This window comes from Antennarius striatus, chromosome 3 (genome assembly GCF_040054535.1).
Source record: "Antennarius striatus isolate MH-2024 chromosome 3, ASM4005453v1, whole genome shotgun sequence".
Lineage (NCBI taxonomy): Eukaryota > Metazoa > Chordata > Actinopteri > Lophiiformes > Antennariidae > Antennarius > Antennarius striatus.
The window spans coordinates 20,999,336-21,006,445 of record NC_090778.1 but is presented as its reverse complement, the minus strand read 5'-3'; the positions used below and the strand labels follow the sequence as shown (position 1 = coordinate 21,006,445).

General features: G+C 38.9%; 1 long non-coding RNA gene across 2 annotated transcripts; it reads left to right on the top strand.

Annotated features, from left to right (window-relative positions):
- The first annotated feature begins 278 nt into the window (after window positions 1-278).
- On the top strand, window positions 279-5,403 carry LOC137593158 (uncharacterized). Of its 2 annotated transcripts, none has more exons than XR_011035086.1 (4): window positions 279-405; window positions 3,966-4,068; window positions 4,830-5,106; window positions 5,256-5,403. It is a non-coding gene; the product is annotated as an uncharacterized lncRNA (long non-coding RNA). The 2 variants fall into 2 exon arrangements; XR_011035087.1 differs by lacking the exon at window positions 279-405 and adding an exon at window positions 2,802-3,775.
- The last annotated feature ends 1,707 nt before the right edge of the window (window positions 5,404-7,110 follow it).

The following is a 7,110-nucleotide window of genomic DNA, read 5'->3' as shown; positions in this document are numbered from 1 at the left end:
TCTTTGTTTAGCATCCATTATGTAAAATAAAAATCTCTGTGTGTTGTCATAACCAAACATCACCATCCTGTCCTTAGAGCAGTGCAAAATAGACGAGAAAAAGTCAACCTGGGGCTGTTTCATGGTTTCATTCCTTTGATTCAACTGTAAAATAAACACTAAATCAGTACAATTTCAACAGACTAGTGAGGGTGGATGTACATTGTCATTTTCTCCACACAATGAGGCCAGAGTCCCAACTTGTCTCTAATCTTCCACAGTCGGGGGGCCAGTGAGGGGGAGAGGAAGTCGGTATACAGGCAGCTGCAGCCACCGAGGCTAACGCACTAACGCCCCGAATCCACAGGTCTTTCTAATGGAAGTTATTTCAGATGAAATGGGGAAAGATCAAAATGGTGGTGGATGGTGAGTAGCGCTGCGCCCGGTATAATGATTTACAGGTGTGGTTTGAATTCCACTGCACTGTGGCCCACAGCTCCAGATGAGCCTGAGTGCTTTCACAGGCAGCTAGCTGGAACTCCTTTCTGATTTTAGAGTACTTTTCCATTTCAGTTGAGTTGCTGCTGCTGTTGACACTGCCATTAAACATCTCAAGATGCAAAAAAAAAGAAAAAAGCTTTGTGCATGTTTAATAGTGGGTCTTGACTCTATCCTCTGTTGTGGGTGTAGATGACTTAAAAAGCATATGCTTGTATTGTACATTTTCAAATCTCACATAGGTGTTGTGAGTGAATACAAATTAAGCAGAGGAATGGTCTCATTGAAGAGTGCAGGCATGTGTGTCACGTTGGATGTGGTCAGCTGTTGATCTGTGAGATACGAGTTGGACATGGCCTTTAGCTTCAAAGGGTCTCAAAGGTGAAGACATCAATGATCCAAGGGGGTCACTATATTCCTGAGAGAGTAGTGAGAAACACGAGGAATGAATAGAGGAAAGCAAGAAGAGGGCAGCAGACAGATATAATGAGAGTATACAAGAAGCAGCTGACCACAGGTTAGAGACGCTTGAACTTTGTGGTAAAATTGGGAAATGAGGTTGCCATCCCTCTCAATTTTCCCGTTAACCACAACCACAGCTCATATGGTAGAGATTGATCCCAGATCAAAGAGAGAAGCAAATTAGACACAGTCATCCTTTTCATTTGTAATCTCTCTCAGATTAGTGGAAAATATGTTGTACAGGAAACATTTAGGTGAAATCTGCAGGTGCAAACTAAATGCTACCCTCAGCTTATGTTCCGTCTTTAAAATAGAAAGGTACAGCCGTAGCTGAGATTTCATTGGAGACAAATGCCTCATTATAATAGATGCTATTACCATATAGGCATTATAGAGTTTAGCCATGGGAGAGGGGTAATTTTAAAGTCATTTGAAGTAATTTAGCCCAAAATAACTATCTGTTCACTCTAGCTTGTCCCCTAGGACACCCAAGAGCTTTGAACTCTTGTAGACCCTGAGGTGTGTGTGTTAGTTCATGACAGGGAAACTCTATATGGATGTGTTTCAGAACACAGATACCCTGACAGGGTAGCCAGGTTCAGTTCACATGCTAAGGTAAAGAAGAATTCTGCATTAAGGAGATAATGGACAAGGTGTATTGTCCTTTCAGGGCACCTGAGAGTCATGAGCACCACACACACACACACACACACACACACACACACACACACACACACACACACACACACACACACACACACACACACACACACACACACACACACACACACACACGCAAAGAACAGACAAAACAATGATTAATATTGTTCTTAATATCTGTTCTTTTTGGGGGAAAATACTATAGGTTGCAGCGGAAATTACATAATTTTTCATTTTTTGATAGAAGGTTTTGGTATAACTCTGACCATACAGCTGTGTTAATAATACTTTTCCCACTGCTAGGAAAATACAAGTTTATGTATCAAATTTTAAGTTCGATTTAATTGCTTCCATACAATCCTCAATCCAGTGATCACATGTTCCAATATTTGTTCTCTTTCCAGTGTCACCACCTCCAAAACACAATTTCAGACTGATGGACTATTTTCAACTTAAAAAACAGAATAATTCTTAAATTTTGAGCACCTTGCCAAAATAAAAAAATTAAAAAATAATCATTCTAAATACACTTGATTACATTTTCAGCTGAAAACCTAACTAACTGGGATGTTTAGAGAGAGAGAGACCTGGAACAATCATAACCCTGTAAAATATGATTATTAGTAATTTGTACTTTTTCCATAAATCAGTTATTTGCGAATGTTTAGAGGGATGGTGAAAAAAAATACTACATAATTAAATGATGAAGGGTGTAAGTAAAACATGTAGTTAATTAATTAAGTTATTTTCTACATTTTCTGATTAAAATATTTGACAAATATGCAGAAGTGAAATAAAATCACCAGCAGATACTTTCCCATACTTCTTACAGTCACAGAGATCTGAACTGTTACGTGAGAAACATGTCTGTAGCTGCAGCTGTGTTGCGCAACATCACATCATAAAATGGAAAGATTATGAGCACTTCTTACCCTTGTGTCTGCCAAAAGACCATTAACCAAGTGATTATGGGGTTGTCCCTGTACTACATTCCGTGTCACCGCATGCATAAAGCATACTGGTGACATCAAAAACTGAAATTAGAGGTATCTTTTTGCAGCGCTAGTGAAACTAATACAGATACGCTATCTAAACCACATGACGTGCATATTCATTTATGGTTAGACGCTGGATGAAATTATCGTGCACACACAACAGACTGGATCTTATTATTGCCACAATCAAAGACTGAAGAACTGTGATTCATTATGTGAGACTCATCTGTAATGAAAAACTCAAGACAGCTCAACACATATTTTATGAGGACAACAGATATTAATCACAGCGAAGCGTTAACCCGAAAGATTTAATTTCTTTAACAGCTTGTCTTATTTGATTTGATCATAGAGAACATGTAAGAAGTATTAAAACCGTGTCTCCCCCTCTGCTCTACAACACTTCAAAAATTTGGGGAAAATTCATTCCCTCATGATTGGTGACTGGCTTGTGTCATGTTCTTAAGAAGTTTTTGATACTCTGCACTGATACTGATGATATCCCTACAGAGGACAATGCTGTCCTGACATGCTCAGTGGGCCAGAAATAAACTGACAGTCCCTGCCAAGTATTCAGTTTCTAACATCAGAGCACATATCTCACAATACAAGTTTCCCCTCATCCTTGATTCGCCACTACAACCTTTACTCGTCCGTTTTTTTCCGTCTTTTGTCTCGAGGAAAAGGGCCCTTGTAACTTAACAGAGAGACACTGATCCCTGAGCACAGCATCTGCTGACAAGCCAACCTCCCATTCAGCCTTGGCTAGAGGCATGGGCCACCGAGAAACCCGATCCAGCTTGGCAGGGTATCAACAATCGCTTCCTGCCCCATCCGGGCCTGCACAGCTAAGTACTCTTAATTAAAGAGGTTAACTTGTCTAAAATATGACAGAAGAAAAAGAAACAACAGAACTATCACATCACTGTTTCCTCTTTCCAACAAAAGAGGTTTCCATTTCGACATGGTATGATGCGAGCTCTGATCCTTAAACAATCACATTAAAGAAAAAGTGGGTGAAGGATCCTCTTTAAATGAATCTTAATAATAAGAGCCGGCCACCCCACTTGGTCCAGATGGATGGGGCTAGAAGTAGTAAGACATGAGAGGAGAGGGGGATTCATGATGCGCACTTGGACAGCTTTTCTCACTCCTTGGCAGTCTGGGAGCCTGGAGAAACTGTAAGTGAAGAGGAGTCGTTTTCTTCTTCTTTTTTGTTTGGTTTGTCAGCATGCATATTAATGAAGAGTTAGGTCATTGCAAGAGACATCTGCATTGGACTGAGGGACTGTCTCCTAAACACTCGAGAAATTAGAAATGTAAATTTATACCCGGAGATAGAATATAAAAGATTCCTTTCCGTTGTTTTAGGCTGCAGAGGCTGTATGGGCTTCCATTCTCGGGAGGCAGCCCTGCGGAACAGACTATTCATCGCAGATCGACCAGATTGCAAATGACAGACTCTGTACAACAGGTCTGTTGTGTCTTCGCAGCAAAACATGCAAAGCTCATTTGATTCAGCAGTTCTGCTTTCCTACTATCAAGGCTACTGTCAAACATACACAATGAACATTTTTGAAAATATCCAATTGTATTAGCATCTTTGTTTACATTCTAATGCATAAAGGGAATAAATGCAAACAGGAGATTCATGAATGTAAAATTTGTTATGCTAATATAAATCAAGGCAATTTTTTTGTGGAAATGGCTATTTTGCCCAAACTCTCCTATTCTTATAGTCATAGTTGCTGCTGTGATACAGGCCTACATTGACAGTACTGTTAATAATACTCCACTAATGTTTTGCTCTATCACAACACTGGCCAATTTGATCTTTTCTACTTTATCCTTAAAGACTCTCCATTGCATGCTGGCATTCCTAAGCAATGACACTCAAATCAAATACGTACAATGTGATAATGGCCTCTTCCTAACATTCTACTGAGTGCTTTCCTTTAAAGTCCAAGTAGCTCCCCATCAATAAAAAAAAAAAGTGCACTTTATCATTTCTGCTATGTATTGATCAGCAAGGTCAGTGTATGATGTTAATGGTACTTTAGTGGATTCAGACCTCAATTACAATAGGTTTGACTGCCAGGATCAACATATCAGTTTTACCTGACACATTTTCGGTCAGTCAGTCAAAACACATCGGGCTGTATAGCAGCTCCTGAGCAGGCTAGGGGAACGCTGCTTTGTTATCATTAGCTAACTCATCTTTGGTTTCCCACTTAGGGACAAGAGCCAAAACATGAAGAACAAAAACAGCTGTGAATAATTCTCATTTCCATGCAAGGATTTACATTCATCCATTGGAGAAAAAAAAATACATTGATGTAATTCAAATGGAAGACCAGGAGGCTTCACAGTCTGAAAGTACCTCCTAAAAGACCTTGAACTTCTGGGGAAATACCAGGGTGGAGCGTCACGCTGTTCTACTGTTGTTGTTGCCGGTCCCTTTCCCGCATTCTTCTCGTTTTTACCCTGCTGTGATCAATGCCCAGAAGAGATGGTAATCACCATGACAACATGCAACAGCACAGCTCATTAGTGTACATGCATAGCTCACACCAGGATTTTTGTCTGCATTTCAGCATAAGCACATTAATCTGTGTCATCAAATGAGAAATTGTTATCATTGATCCTGTGTTTGCCTTGCAGGTTGAGGAAAAGGCTCCAACCAGCCTCGTTTTCACTCCAGTCATGTAGAGCTCCCACATAATGAACTATGATTGCTGCCCGATCGTCTCCTTTTTTAGACATAACCCATATGAGATGCTTGGACCCCGAATGGGGTCTGCATGTAAAAAAAAAAAACCATTACTGGTGGTTAATGGATGAAGTCTTCTTTAATAGCTTGCAACTGTAATAAACAATCAATGAGAAAGCATGTGCTGCACAAATCATCCTGTACTTTGCCTCAGTAGTATCAATATTCTGTATGAGGGGTCTTGTTTTCCACTCTCAGGGTCAATACTAATAGACCAGTCCACAGATTAGAGATCCTCAGTAAATAATCTATACTGAAGAGAAAGGAATGGGTTTCTTTTAAGCTAGTGAGCTTGCTTGGGGTTCCCAATCTTGTATTTTAACAGGATTAAAGCCTTCTAATCTGATGAAATGAAAAATCTTGATTAAAAAAAAAAAAGAGTTGAGACACTGACTAAAATGTTTACACTTTAGTGTTTACGTCGTCAACTTTATGAATTTATGTCAATTTCTGTTCATTTCATAAAACACTTTGAACATGCTTGCACTGGGGAAACAAATGCTCCCCAAGCAATACTCCACATAAACATTCTATAATGGTGAACTGTCAAATAGATAATAAATATTATAATCATAATGTCTTATGAAGTCAGAATAAAAGACGAGGTTGAGTCATACAGGATATTACCAAAAGGAATTTGGAACAGATACAGCTCAATTACAAATGATTTAATTACCTTTCGATTCATATTCTCCATAGTGTCTCAGCTTTTATCAGAATATGTTTGACATGGCAAGTGTAAATTATTTTTGTTCATCTCTTGGAAAAACTGCACATCAATTCAATTATACACAGTTTAGGCTGCTCTTACCTCAAATTAAAAGTGTAAGTCTGTTTTGATTAAAGCTATTAAAAAACTTTCAAGCAAATACATAGAGTGAGGGACTTCTAATTGCCCAACAGACTTCATGAGTATGGTGTTTATTGAGGCTGTGCCAGGGGAACAACTAAAGGCAGCATTAGCCTTATGGTCATGTTGGGAACTAATCTAAAGACCAGAAGGTTCAAATCGTTTGATTGCTACATTAGGAAGTTTGGTGGGTCAGAGCTAATCAAGTTGGGTCCACTGTGTGGCTTTCAGGCTCAAACCTGCAGCTGTCTTGACGAATATTAAGAACCATGCAGGTAAGACAACTTTAAAGGAGAAGAAAAGCCATTTAAATGGCAGGCATGGACTAAATACCATGAATGAGGAATGGCCTCCCTTGCCCTTCAAAAGCTACCACACTAAGGCAGTGATGTATAGGGATGATTTAAAGGTCACAGTCGAAACCAGATAGTGAGCTGGTTACAATCAGATACCATCTGTGATCAGATAATGTAATAAATCTCTTAATTAAAATATTAACTGGCTACAGCATCTGTATTATTTTTTAATTACTGATATGTAATATCCTTCTCCTTAATTTGTCAGATACATCATAAAATAGTTAATTAAATAGACAAACATGCCAAAATTCAAACTTATTAGGGGTAATCAATTTAAGCTCTTAACTTTTGATACCCATAAGTTACAGAGAGAGTTTGCCACATGTAGCCTGGTCCCACTTCCTGCATATTACTGTAAATACTATAGTTTGGTCAGTGGCGTATACCTCCAAGCATGATTGTTACTTTAGGTTTAGGGTATTAAGCATGGTTGGATGGGTTAAACACAGGCCTTTAGGCCATGTCCAACTTCTTAGTAAAACAAAACAACACAATGTTTAATACAATGGGATGTAAAAAAATGTCCTAAGTTATACA